The 15650-nt window shown below is 36.1% G+C and overlaps 1 long non-coding RNA gene across 1 annotated transcript; it reads right to left on the reverse strand.

The window, feature by feature from the left end:
* Positions 1 to 253: 253 nt before the first annotated feature.
* Positions 254 to 7984, reverse strand: LOC110681004. The gene is made up of 2 exons (XR_002503058.1): positions 7264 to 7984; positions 254 to 477 (listed from the first exon to the last, which is right to left on the reverse strand). It is a non-coding gene; the product is annotated as an uncharacterized LOC110681004 (long non-coding RNA).
* Positions 7985 to 15650: the final 7666 nt, after the last annotated feature.

A 15650-nucleotide genomic window follows, 5' to 3' on the forward strand; every position in this document is an offset into this window, starting at 1 on the left:
TTTCCCCTAGGCTAGGGGGGTTTCGTGTATGTCCTAGCTCTCGAGATGGTGATGATGGTGTGAGTCTCTTGCTCTATCGGTGGTGGTTGTTTTGCGGAAATTACTCCGTTTAGACGCGGACTCGTGAATGATACGAGACAGCTAGAAGTTATACTACGCTGTGAACTGACTGTTGATACTAACCGCTCACTTTGGGCCGGAGATCTCTGGGGAGGTACACGTTGTGGTTTAGAATATGTTGTTTACGTAGTCACTTGTTTGGTTTACGTTGTAGTTTTTTTGCTGCTTCACTCTCTGTGCACTAGTTGGGGAAATTCCGTCGCACAGTTACACTTTTATCACTTGACATACGGTTCACTTCACTGTAAAGTTGGTTGGTTTGTTTCTTCTTTGGTATATTTTTCACAGAATTTTGGTTCACTTCTTGAGGTGTTGGTGGTGACGTTAGTTACTGAATCACGCGCTGATTTTTATATTCTAGAAATTGGATGAACACATTGATTGACATTGCATTGAGCTCCAGCACTGTCAATTTGATTGGCGTAAGTCTAAATCACGATTTCTGATGTGGTGCAGAAATGGGGTTCATCGCTTTTGGCTTGTTGATGTCTCTCCAATTACGGTTGGTCAATATGTAGTTTTCGCAATTTAAGTTTCGTTTTCTGTGTACAAAACTGTATCCTTTTTAGGGTAGTCTACATTATGAGCTATTGCGTTGCCGTTGCGTTGCGTGGTAACGGAGTATTTCGTAGATTGCATACTGAAAAGGTAGTCTACATTATGAGCTATTGGGCTCGAACTGAAGTGATTTTTTGCCGTGAAAAATCGTTCATACCAAAGTGAATCAAAGAGGTGCCCTAGTAGTTTTTAGCCCTATTCTAATCAGTTTTAAAGTATACCCATATTATGAGTTCCACCACCAAATATGCATCTTTGAAACAATGTTTGTTTTCTGATAAGATATTTCTGTTATCTGACAAGAATTTGGAACCTTCTATCCAGTGCCTTTGAACCTTCATAAAGACTGAAAGGTTCCAGATAGTACACAAAAGCAAAGCCATGCTAAAGGTGTCTGGGTTAGATTCCCGGCCAGTCCCGGATCTTTTCGCCAATGGAAATTTCCTTGACTTCCCTGGGCATAAAGTATCTTCGTACCTGCCACACGATATACGAATGCAAAAATGGAAACTTTGGCAAAGAAATCTCTCAGTTAATAACTGTGGAAGAACTCTTTGAAACACTAAGCTGAGAAGTAGGCTCTGTCCCAGTGAGGACATAATGTCAAGAAGAAGAGGATGATCCAAACTCAAAAGAGATACACACTTTTTTGTTTATCGTAATGATCGACTGGAAGGTGCATGTGGTGGAGTTGCAATCATCATTCATAGGCGTATAAAACATCAATTTTTTTCGTCATATGAAACCAAAAGTTTTGAAACCATGGATGTTTCTGTTGAAACACAGCTTGGAAAATATACTTTCACTGCGGCCTATTTCCAGTTTTCAATGCACTGGTCAGCAAGTTAATTTGCTACAAACTGCCATGCATAAATAGATTCGCAATAAGACAATTTTATTTATCATTGGTGACCTTAATTCAATACATCGCTCATGGAAAAATTCACAAAGCAAATCCAGCGGCAGTATTTTATTTGGCGAGTGCTCTTCACGACATTATTCAATTCAATACCCTTCAAAAGTTTACATAACCATGCTGAGAAAGGTTCAGTTCCAGGATCTTTCCATTCTGGATACTTCTTTGGCTTGTCTAGGCATGCTAAGAAGAAGACAATTTTGAAGATATTCCTGATATTTTTGAATTCATGTGCGATCAATCGTAGAGAGTTCTGTTTATTGAACTACTTTTTTAGGTTGAATCAATTATGCACATGGTTAAAACAAGAGAAAAGGAAAAGATTGTTACTTTTATGTTGTCAATACCTGCACGAATATTCTTTTTTCGGACAGAAGTGTAAGCTATCGATCCTTGAGCATCGACATAACAAGTCTCCTGCTCAATGGATCGATCTCGACAGATAACCAAATGTTCCAATTTTGACCTCTCTTTCCTTTGATTTTATTCCAGCGCAGACTAATATTTTAAGCGTCTTTAATCTTTCAATTACTCCAATCCATTGATTTAAACATGTGTGTAAATGAGTCAGCTATATGAATCTATTTTTTTTGAAAATATTATGACTGATTGAATCAAATGATGCCTCTCCGTAATAAATATCTATCTAGTGGGCGCAAAGTAACACCAATGCTATAATTTGCGATTTTTCAAATGTTCTGTTGTGGAAATGAAGTTAGCAACTTTTCAATCAACAAATTTTCAGACATTCAGTCAAAAATTTTCAGAAATAACGATCTTACTTGGTACTAAACAATATGTAAAGGAAGAGCATTCAGGACCCTTAATATTGTACTGCTGACTGAGAGCCTTTCAAATTACGTTTGCTCTGCTTCATTGCTTTAAAACATGTGAATCAGTTATTTACAAACGTCATTATTTATAATCCATCTAATTATCTTAAAAATATTACCGTTTTGATTCGAAATCCGGACACCAAGCACCTAGATAGCTTCAATTTAACATTTTTCAATGAATTTTGTGTAAGGCGATGCATATTTTTTTTTTATTTTTTTATTAGTATTATTCCAAACATTACGTTCATTTCTTATATCTAGGTGTTCTGTGTTATTAGACAACACTTTCATCCTAATTTGGTAAAACAAATTTAATAAGGCGATAAAATATTATTTTTTTGAAGTATGTAAATGAGTGCCTTTTGAGAGCAAAAATGTATTAAAATAACGTTTAATAGGATATAGACCACTAAAACACACAATATGTGTGGCATGTCTTGCTTCGAAATCCGGACGCTGAATGAGCCATGCTTCGAATCCAAGCCATTTTTACTTCGAAATCTGGATACTCTAAAATTATCATAACTTTTTTGCATTTCATGTATAATTGTGTCAGAAATTATTCTACAAACACTTTAGAGGTTTGATACAATGAAGAAATAATTATTTGTACTGTTAGGATCAATAAATTAACTTTCGACAGTCTACGCTAAAATGTGAACCCACCTCAGGATTAACTCTGTATAACAAAGTAAATCTGAATTTAATCAGTCAACGCCAGAAAAAGATATTCAATGGAAACTATCATTGATTATAATAAATAAGAACTGCTTAAAAGCACTAAGCATTCAGTTTATGAAAAGGTCACATTTTTTTCTTCTGTATCCTGTATAATGCAGGAGCGCGAAACGAATTCCAGGAGTTCAAGTTATGTTTTGTTCCCCTCCATAGGATAAAAATATGTAACTGCTTTGTTTAAATGTACTATCCTTACCCTTTCTCATCAGCATGCGTTAATTTCCTTCCGTTATTGATAAAAGATTGGTAAAATCATCAAATATAACGAAGGACGAAATCATCCATTTGTGTCGAATGATTGTTACTCACTCACAATTGATCACTTTCATAAGCTTTTTTAAGTATTTTTAAGTGGGTACTTTTCTATTTTGTATACCGTAGCTGATGTAATTCTCTTTGAATTCTGTAAATTCTTGAACAGAATCTTGAATTTAATCCATAAAATATCATTATTTTCGGAAGAAAAAACTGGAAACTTGTACTCAATGGAGTCAATCGGTTATAAAATAAAATATCATTTTTATCAATCATAGATTCATATAACAAGCCAATGGTCAAAATGTTCCAGTAGGAGATTTAAATATTCGGAAAAAGAGAGATTTTGATCAATTGGAACTAAACAGTTGGTGCTAATAATGCCGAGGACAGAATAACTTGAAAGAACTTTCTATCAGTGTTGTGAAAATCTCAAATTCTCATAACGCATACTTGAGATTTTTTATGCGCGAGTCGTCGATCACTCAATTCAAAAGGTTAAAAACTATGGATGAGTGCACTCGTCCGTTTGACTCATTGCCTTGTATTTCCACAGGATTTTCGCACAAACCAATAATTTCCTGTTGGACGGGTAGAATTTTAAAAATTCCGCCTAACGTAAACAACAATATTAGGTTTTAACAGTTTTCTAACAGATTTATTGATTGAATCATTTTTGGCGGCTTGAGATTGAGTGATTTTGCAAGAGAATCTCAAGCGTGAGCCTGATCTCAAACGAGTTTGTTATCACGGGAGAGCTCATTGATTGAGATTTGAGTGTGAGTCTACCAACACTGCTTACTATCAATTTCAAAAGGAGTCATAACAGATAATCGGTTCCTTTCTTGAAACGTTTAATGTTGCGTTATTGAACTTTCCTGGATATGAAGTGTTCGAAGAAGAAACACAATTTTTGGAAGAGGCACTCAGGGCAAAGTTGCGTTATCCTGTCTGAAGCAAAGTTTTTGAATTTTTGATACAACTTTTGCTCTAGTAATTTCGTCATTCCATCTACAATTTAAGAAAACGTATTTATCATTATATCAACAAGTGCTATTATTCTTTTAGGCTTAATTGAGAACAATTGGAAGAGTGAAAAGATGAAGTTATCTATATGTGTATGTTTGAAAGCTTTGGTGAACAGCGGTTTTGAAGTTTTCCAGCAAGTTTCCACTCCATACAAATTATATAAAAACCAAAAATGAGCCAATCTGCTACGAATTATAAAATTTTCCGTTTAACGGCCAAAATCACCTAATGAATACTGTTGGAAAGCTTGAATTTTTCAATGTAAAGTCAAATATTAATATGTTTATAGCTCACATACGACCCAAAATGTTACTTGCACCTCGCCAAAATGTTCTGAACGGGCTTTAAATCACGGGCGTAATTTTAGGAATATCACCAGAGCTAGGAACGACACGAATAGTTTATAAAAACCTGATTTTATTTGCCAAAAAAATGAGCACTTTCATTCAGGTGGTCAGTTTACTGTGGCGGTTTATTTGGCTAATACATCGATGCTACTGAATCGATTCAAGTTTGAACTGGTCAATTGATTCACCGATTGAATCGAATCCTTTACATCAAAGTTTTTTAGTCGATTCCGATTTTCAAAATCATTGAAAATTTAGAAAAAACAAGCTCTTTAAAACGAAACTGAATAATCATCATTCATTAGATTTTTGAATTTCTTCGATTTAATCACTTGTGAAATTCAAAAGAACACATTAAACATTTCAAGCTTGGTTCAAATTAGGTTTTATTTTCCAACAACTCATCAAAAAAAAAAAAAACTTATAACAGTTGCTTGCGAACGGATCAACAAATTTGAACTGTTGAACTGATTTGTTTGTAGACCGTTTCAACGTGATCGTAGGCACAAACAGTTTCAAATAAAAAAAGTACGTCAAAGTACGAAGAACCCGAATAAAATAAAACTGTTATTTTGTCAACGGCTTACTGAGTGACAATACAACGTTTACCGGGCCAACTAGTATAAATAATTATGAAGCTTTTAGACATCGTTCGCCAAGTTGTTCACAGTAATATCCAACATTAAGCATTTACAACCGGCATGGCTAGGATTGATGATAAATATTGAACTTAAGAACTTCGAACAATTACTGTTGATTTGTATGAGCTTTTGCTCTGCTTGTAAACCTTACACCTCACGACACTCTTCCTATTGATCAATAATAATCAACCGACGGGAAATAAATTCAACCGAAACAAATATATTTTAGAGATTTTCCAATCATTCACCAACTCTACACGATTTTGAAAGTGTTTCGTTGATAAAGAAACTTGTATGATGACTTCGAATAAAAGTTATTCATGCGCCAAGTAGATTTCGGGAAAATGTCTAAACTTCAAAGTAGTTCTGACCATTATGATCAAAAATAAAGATATTTGGCAAATAGAAGAGCCCCGTATGGTATTTTAAACGAGCAGTTGAATAACAGAAAGAAAAATTCAATTCAGTGTCAACAAATGACTGAATTTAACTCGGCCTTAAGGTGAAGATGAATCGACGCCAAAGTTCAAATTTTCAAGAGCACGGATCTGGAGAACCAAACATCCGTTTAGCTGAAAATTAATCGATTGGTCACAAGCTGGTGTGACCAACGATTAAGGTTTTCACCTCAAACGGGTTTGGTTCTCCAGATTTGTGCTCTTGAAAATTTGAAGTTTGGCTTCGATTCATCTTCACCTTAATGCCCATTAGCCTTCATTGAAAGAGTATATGAGTTTATATTCTTTATTTGTAGAAAATGAGCAAAATTCCGCATTTGTCTCATTTGCACCAAAAGGCGCGAATTCAACATGAAACATCAATACATTTGAAAATTGGTTCTTGGCTGACGTTGTTGGCAAAGTGCTCTGACGTTTTACTTAATGAAGGAAGTATCAAAAGGACATTAAAATTAGAATAATTTAAATCATGGTATCAAACTGTGTTGGCTCAAAGATGTTAATTGTTGATTTTTTGTTCAATTAATACACGAATAAAATGAGTTTTCTTGTTTAAACATCCTATCAACATCTTCAGTGGATAGCAATCCTTCACAGCACGATTGAATGATCACAACACTTCCTAACTCATTCCCCAAACCCCCCAGTCACATTCTGCACCACACTCGATAATCATCCATTTAGAAAAGCACCAATCATCAATAAAAATAGCCGTCCGTCATCAAATCGATCACTGATGCTCCCCGGGCCTTAAATTTCTGCATCTTCATGAAGCGAATCACTTTCGATTAACTTGTCACTGGCGATCAAGGCCGGGCGCATCAAATTTCACATTTTCCCCTCAAAAACACAATCCGTCCAGCACAACAGTTGATGATGTCGATGATCTTCATCCTTCACTCAATCTTCAGTTCCCCCAGCCCGCTTAGCATCCGCGCGCAAAACAAGTCCTCCAATCCGCGCGCGCGCCGCATCGGTTTTCACTTCTTCTGCCACTAAACACTTTGTTGCCGTTGGAAATCTGGTCCCCCTCAGCTCCGATGATATGGTAATGATTTCAGGTTATTCTTCTTCGATTACACCCTCAGTCTCCTGATGAAAACCGCACACACAAAATATCATCACTCTCGGATGCACCCAACAACAACCAGTAGCGGCAAAAGATTTCCAGTTTGGCAAGAAAGAGCACTGTTTGCGTTGATTTACGGGGTTCCCACCTCCTCCACCACACGAGAACAAACGCGCGTTGTCTTTCAACCCCCCCGAAAAAACAGCTTCTGTGCCCACGAGAATCGATCAGCCTACACCCGAAACTGCGCACAATGAGAGCGATCAATCGCCGCCACAGCCGCCGCAGCCACTCACCCAAAATAGTGCCGTCGCGAGATTGATCACCGACTGAAGGAAGACGCGATCCGACCCACCCGAGAGAAAGAGTGATCACTTCGCTTGTGTTGTCACTCACGACGAATACGAAAAACCCGAACCGCGCGGTCGCGTAATATTTCCACTCACTTCGATTCGATTGATGCTCGGCTCGCGATCTTCTGCGCTCTCACCACACGGACTCGAATCCACGACACGACACTCTCCTAACAGCAAACAGCGCAGCTCGCGTACCGATCTCGATTCATCAACGTCTTATGACAGACTAAATCAACTCGGTGTAATCAAAGCACAATAAACTTGGCTAAAAGGTAAAGTTACAACGAACACGAAACAACATAAGAAAAAAAACACCCGGGCGACGACGACGTCGTAGTTTACCTCTCGCTACCTTCTCGGCTTTGGATAGGGAACAGACGATAGTGGCGCACTGTTACTGACGACTATGTTCTTATGACGACGACGAAGACAACGGTGCGGGTCCCGAAGGCTTCCTACAATGTGCGTGTTCCTTCTACCCTCAGCACGCACGGTGTTGTGTTGGTTTGGTCTGTTGGGCCACTATGAAGACGCGTCGACGACGACGACGACGAGTACGATACGCAACGCGACGCACTTATTCTAGCTGGGGATGACATTGAATGGGAGAGACCAGGGGTTCCCCAAGTTGTGAGGATCGTGGTGCCCTCAGCAACTTTCTTGAATTTACGGCTTCGGCACCATTCGACCATTATCGGTGAACAAAACTGCAACGCTGAATTCACAGTATTTTTCAATCAAAACACCCCAATGAATGCATTCACATGATTATATGTTCTGTTAGTTTCACTCTGATACATTTTTCAAGACTGAACAAACAATTTCCTCCGTGCTGTGATTAATTCAAATAAATACAATTAAAAACGCGATTGATTTGGAGTTGCCGATAATAGTTAAACAGATTAACCCGCAGTTTTAATGGGAGAGACTGTCGAAGAAAATTGGGCTGTCGACGATAGTCAAACTGACATGAGAAGCTCAAAGCGTTGTAAAAATGTTCCCAATAAGTTTTTGACAACTCTGTCGGTGTGAAATGATAGGGCCCATACCTTTGTTATTTTTCTAGAACATTTTGTACAGGAATAATTTCTTGATAACTTAGTATAATCGGTATAAGATTTTCTAAGGAAATCTTCATGTAATAATTCTTTAAGAAGATTTTGTAAGAAAAATTGTAAGAGAGTTTTTGATTAAATTCCATTATTGGACTGCTGAACGATTTTCTTGAGCAAATTTTGAAGGAATCCCATTTAGGAGGAAATCATTCAAGGAATTTCCAGGCGAATTCATGGGAGAATTGTTAGAGAAATTTTTCAAACAATTTCTGAGAGGATCGCTGGAGAAGTGTTCGTATTTTTCCAGCATGTTCTAAATTAATCTCTGAAGAATACCTGAAAATTAAAGTTTATAAACTCGCGAAGCAATCACGTAGAAATCTCTGCAGCTTCAAAAATTTACATCAAGATTCATTGCTATGAAAAAAAAAGACTTTAAATAATTTTCGTACGTATTATCGAAATAAGCTGAGCAATTCTCGCTGAAACCAGGCCGCCATCGGCACCCATCGTTAGAATTCCAATTTTATGTCTCTGATCGCTAGCTTTCGATAAAACTTAAGGGTGGTCCTTTCTGTTTTCTCAAATTGGTGGACCCCTCGTACGCCAGCTAGCTAAACAGTTTGCAAAAAAGCCCATTTTTTTGATAAATCTTGGGTATTTCTTCACGTGATATGTCTCATATTTCCCTTGGAACACATACCAAACTTAATGGCATCGTATAGAGAAAGGATATAGCTTTCATTTGAAGTTAAAAAAAATCCGGCGGCCATTTTGAATTTGGCCGCCATCTTGAATTTTGTTAGAAAAATCGTTTTTTCACCATTAGCGCACCGCTCGTTTTGAATTCTGAGATCACCATCAGAAAGCTGAGGAAAAATTGCGTAAGATAGGCTACAGAAACTAGGTGTGCAATGGTATTTACCCTATGAAATGAACGATTTTTTAAAACATGTTCCACGATTTTGACGTATATGGCGAGTGCAATCAATGCAAACATCATTTTTGGTACAATAAAGATACAAGTTTTCAATAGTTGGTGTATTTTTCGAGTCAGATGAAGAATAGGAGTATTATTTAGAGTGAAAAAATCTGGCGGCCATCTTGGATTTTGACGCCATCTTGGTTTTAAGTAGTAGAATGAGTTTTCACCTTGATAACACTCAACATGTTGAATTTTAATGCCACCATTGCACTTACTATTCTTCTTGTTCTTTTTTTTTCCTGACGTTACGTCCCTACTGGAATAGAGCCAGCCCCTAAGCTTCAAAAATAAATTAACAAGTAGAATTTTTTAACGCTTATTTGCCACCTGAATGATTGTTCTGCATATCTGCGAGTTGAAAAATAGCATTAATTCTTTCATTTATTTGGTCTGAAACCATTGATAGAAATGAACAATTCGTTGAACAGCTAAAATAAGATAAGAAATAAAGAATCTGTTTGTTTTTTAACGGAGATCTTCAATTAATTAAACATGAAGAGCGCTGAGATGGTAAAAAATCATTCTACTGCTAAAAACTAAGATTGCGTCGAAATCCAAGATGGCCACCAGATTTTCCAAACTCAAAATGATTCAACTGAGTTTCGGCATTACGTCCACATTAGAACAAAGCCTGCTTCTCACCTTTCAATTTCGCTATTTTTCACATGCATGTTGGGTGTTAGTAAAAACAATACTTTATGATTTAGAAAATCAAGGATTTTTTTGGCTTAAAAATTTAAGATTTCCATTCTAAATTAATGCACTTTTGGAAATGTTTTACGTTAAAACTACAGATATGTATGTATGTATGTAGGTAGCCACCAATCCTTGCTTGAGTCTTGCTCTGCATGCGGCTCCACTCAACAGTAAGGTCAAATTTTATTACCAATCTGCATTCAACATATCGCTGTATGAAGGGCCAAAAGGGGGTGGCGGACCCGTAAGTAGAAACACTTACGCGAAACCCGCGGGAAATAGAGAATCTCCTTCCAACCATATGATCCAACAGATTGAGTATTAGAATTTGCAACACTTGTCGAGCTTCCAGGCAAAGGTTTGTTAGAAGAAGGGCGCGTCAAATCTTTCACAACTGTTGGAGAGAGAAGTACTAGACGCGAACGACTAACACTTTTCCTCCTACTCCGATTGGCACTCCACTTCATTGTCCAGTTGTAAATTCAATGATGCCCTGTGCTCCCTCCTCCCCAAAACATGAGAAATTCAATTATAGTGATATGTTATATAGTAGATAAGATTATAATTATATATATTATGATAACAATATATGAAAATAAAATGAAAGTAACAATAAAATGTGACGCAGTGAAACAGCATGCAGCATTATATCGGTCGACATATATTTTTCTTTTGAATATTTATGCTGCTGATGATATTAGGCTGGTCGAGGGAATAATGATAAAAATAAACAAATAATTTAAATACAAATAAAAAATCAGCGATTTGTTAATAAAGTTTCCGAATACATAAAACAAAATTCCAGCTTCCATTGTTTAGGGAGAACAACAAAAATAATATTACATCTGCCGCTTCGTTTCATTCGCTGTAGCCTACTGTAGTAAACAAAGGCAATTACATTAAATTCATTTATAAGTAGTAACATGTAGTGCAAGGGTTACGGCACATACTCCTAGATTCCGGCTGACACCCTGCTGCATCGTCCATCCATGACTTCTCTGATGCCTAATGCACCTCTCAATATCCAGCATATAATAAATGAAATAATTATAATAAAGTATATAAAATGGAATTTATAGTTGTATATGATATGAATATAGATGTTTCATAATTTCCGTTCTTTTATTGTGATGAATTGAACCCCATCAGGTAGTCTCCAACATAAGGACGAATTACAATTTCCGAAATAGAACGGCTGAAAAATTACTAGCAGCTATTATGTTAGCGTCTCCGATGACTCCATGATGCTTCTGGAAATTATGCCAATGAATTAGTATAACAAACCAATTATAAATAAGTAATAAGCTTAAGGAATAAAAATTATCTGCTATTTTATGAGCCAAAGGAATTATTTTTATACCTATTTATTCCCTAGGAACAGTAGATATAGTAAAACAATACACAATATAACATAAAATAGCATTACACACTAGTCCTTGTATGAAACGACAACAATAAAATGTTTTTATGATATATATGCCTGAAATGAACTGCAAAACAAAACTTTATTAATTATTTATCGTTTCAGGTATGTAGAATGGTAGGCAAGAACCAAGCACTGATACACGCCATGTCTGAACCAGACGACTACAAAAATCGAATGTACCATGCCTACACAGTTACGGATCACCCACAGTGACGGATCACTTTGGCGTTCAACATCGGATAACTCGCTTTAAACATAAACGTTGGCGTAAACAATATGTTTGCCAAGTCTAACTATTTGTTTTCAACCATTTGAAATGTTAAGCACAACATTCAACCGCTAACTAACGATGTTTTTGGCAAATGTTTATTTGGTACCAGCTATCATTATATGGTCGTTTTCTGTAAGAAGTGCCGTCAGCATTCATAAACTCCTACAGGTGGTAAAATTCAAATGTTATAGCATAAAACATGGTCGTTCGCTTCGATTTAGTATGAATTCATCTTTGGAAAACATTTTTTTTTTGATTGTTGATTCTAAATACCGAATATTAGCACTTCTAACTAGTGATCCATAATATTAACCAGGAAATAATTGTTTATCACAGTTATGGATCACTTCCGAAGAATGTAGATTTCTGCCATTTTAAGCATTGGATTCGACATTTTCAGACAATAGCAATAAGAATAAAACTAATAAAACATCAAGGTTTGTAAATTTTATTTTTTAGCAGACAAAAATGGGTGAAAAACTTGGTGGAAGCGAAAACAGTACATGTCCAGTTACAACAATGCAGCATCACAAACAAAAGAAATTTTACCCTTGTTTCCAGCTCTATCACTGCTATTTTTGCAGTAATATGTGACACATTGTTAACTTTCACCAAATCATGCAATACAGGTGCATTGAGTTGAAAATGTCTTGATTTTGCGCACTGATCCGTAATATGTCACAATTTGATCCATAATATGAAAATTGATCCATAATATGGTTTTCAGAAACCGATACAATTTTTTATTTTTATGCAATCCTATGTAAATATTCACTCAAAACAGTTTACTAACCGAAGTTCCAATTTGAAACGATTCAATTCGTGCTTTTAAATAACAATTTTACGTTTTCCATGTCGTTTTATTGAATTTTATAGTGTGGACTCTACACTATTTGATCCATAACTGTGGGGTCATGGTACATCGGACTCCCTCTCGCCAGAGACCAGTAACCGATCCATACTTCTACACTCGGAAGGTTTCAAAATATTCTATCGATGAAATTTTGATTTTTTACACTTTTTAGCTATTTTTTATGCTAAAACCCATGAAAACATCGATTTTCGGCGCATTTCAGCCCATACAAATTGAAAAAAATCGCCGATAGATCATTTTAAAACCTCCCGATTATCAAAATATGGATCAACACTGATCTCTAGCAAAAAAAAAAAAAAAAAATCCGATGCACACTCGACCCCTACAATCGTCTGGTTCAGACATGGCGTGTGATGCTTTGCTTACTTTCCTTGATAGATCGCTGTAAAATATTAAGAATAACAATTCCATTCGCGTAAATGTAAATATGCAAAAGAAGATTAAAGACGCAGAAATTATTGGTGTTATGTTAAGGTACACTTATAATGATAAACAAATGTTTACATGAGCAGACGCAATTTTATATTATTTAAAAATGGCATGCTGCAATACGAAAATCATTAATTAAGTAAGAATCTACGATATGCAGACTCCGTGTTGCTCCTGGAAGTTTAAATATATACTTATATAATTTATGAATATATAAATTAGGAAATTATCATTTCCAGTATTAGCAATTCGCACAAATTTGTAGGTGGTACAGTCCTAGACTATTGTATGAGGGTGGCCCCTATTCCGTCCGATACTACAGCCAGAGATTTGGGATTAATCTCAGGCTCTTAGACGAGATTGGCGCATCCTCCAACAGTCGAGAGCTGTCCTGGCCACGTCCTTGCGAATGCTGAGGGATTGGTAGGGATAGTTTGTTGAACACCTACTTATGAAAGATTCAGAGAACTCTCATAGGTGTTACGGGATGTTGTGGAATTTAAATGGAAAGGGTGGCGCCATAGGATACGTCTGGTCAACGTTTTTGGCAATTTTATCGATGCTGCCGTCATTAGTCGTCCATCACCTCGGTTGATCATCCGCTGCGTTTCTGAAACAACAACATAGTTATTCCTCCATCCGGCGACCAAGGCCGTAAAAACGAAAAAAAAAAAATATATCAACTGACGACGCAAACAAAAACGATAAGCAGGTTCGTTGGGTTTTACCAAGCACACTCTGATGAAAGGAAAAAAGGCAAATTAAATAGAAACAAAATAACTAAAATCAGTTATCACTTTTGCAGCCTAAAGATTTGGTGAATATTGTCCTTAATATGATTTGTCATTTTTTCTTTGTTTTGTAATTAGTTGATTATGATTAAGTACTTAAAATGTTTATTAATGGGTTGGAGTGCATGTAGACGAATGTTTTGCAATAATGATTTCCCAGAAAAGTGAATCAATAAGAAAAAAAGAAACAAAACTGGCAACACGCATGTATTTTTCGTGCTGTATCGGGTGTTACTGTCGTTGCTGTAGCTGTAGCGTTAGTTTCTTCGATGGACACACATAAGTCATTCGTTTTCCTTTGTGGAACCATTTCATGCACTCTCAGAAACTTCCACCCTTCGTACTTCGATCTTCATACGGTGCACTTTTTGTAACATAGACTCAAACGTAGGTAGTTAAAAATATTAAAAAATCAAGTTAAATATTTCGAAGAATGTTATTCTGTTACAAGGATTAATTTATTCGAAAAGTAAGCAGATGATTGATTCCTGTTAACCTATCACTATAAGTAACAGTGGTAATGAGTAATATTTTATGACCGTGTCGTCACGATCTGTAATGGATACTTGAAATGTTTCGTCTGGTTAAAATCTTTGCTGATGCGTTTTATCAACCGTTACACATGCCAAAATCACGGGAGTAAACCGGTTGAACATAATGTTGTTATGATTTTTGTTTCTCGGTCAAAAGTAAAGAAAAGAAAACAGGATATTTTGATAGCAATGTACTTATCTTGAATTGCAGTGGCTTCCACGATTCTCATCCTTTCATTTCCTTTTTGTTTTTGGAACAGACGACCTGAGGAATTCGATGGACAAAGCTAGTTGTACGCAGTATACGCTACAGCTCCTTTACCGGTTCAGGTGTCATGCACCATTTCAACTTGTGAACCACCAGATGAAAAATCAATTCATTTGCACTAAACGAGATTTTCACAAAAAACTTCACTTGCGTAGCAACGTTGAGATATTGCGGCCAATTACAGCTAATAAGCACCAATTTTTAACACAAAAAATAACACTAATTTTGTTAAAATACAGGACTCTTATTTTCACACTTGCTTCTATATGCAGGGTTGCCAGTGATGTGTTAAACTACAGATATTACCACAAAACTTACTAATGTCCCAACGCACAATTTATAAACTTCATTCGATGACAAAAAAAGCATATGGTAAAAAAAAAATTGTTTATTTCAATCAATGTTTTGGACGGTTTTTATTCATTAAATTTATTTATTCATAATAACTGAATTCAAAGATATGTCGAAGAAATATTCTGTTATTAAAAAATCGTATTATAATAGAAAATTCCTATTTAATAACCTGTATTTATAACTAATAAAGCTGAGTATCAGGCTCGGTTCCACTAGGGACGTAACGTCAGGAAAAGAAGAATAAATAAGAAGAAGAGTATACGTAACCTTGTTTTTATTGGTAACTCTAAATTCGACATGCTGAGTGGCTATCAAGGTGAAAAATTCATTCTACTAGTCAAAATCAAGATGGCGTCAAAATCCAAGATGGCCGCCAGATTTTATCACTCTAAATAATACTCCTATTCTTCATCTGACTCGAAAAATACACCAACTATTGAAAACTTGTATCTTTGTTGAACAAAAAATGATGTTTGCATTGATTGCACTCGCCATGTACGTCAAAATCGTGGAACATGTTTTAAAAAATCGTTCATTTCATAGGGTAAATACCATTGCACACCTAGTTCTGTAGCCTATCTTACCGCAATTTTTCCTCAGCTTTCTGATGGTGATCTCAGAATCAAACAAGCCACATAGATGTGA

Source organism: Aedes aegypti, unplaced genomic scaffold (genome assembly GCF_002204515.2).
Source record: "Aedes aegypti strain LVP_AGWG unplaced genomic scaffold, AaegL5.0 Primary Assembly AGWG_AaegL5_hic_scaff_2314_PBJ_arrow, whole genome shotgun sequence".
Lineage (NCBI taxonomy): Eukaryota > Metazoa > Arthropoda > Insecta > Diptera > Culicidae > Aedes > Aedes aegypti.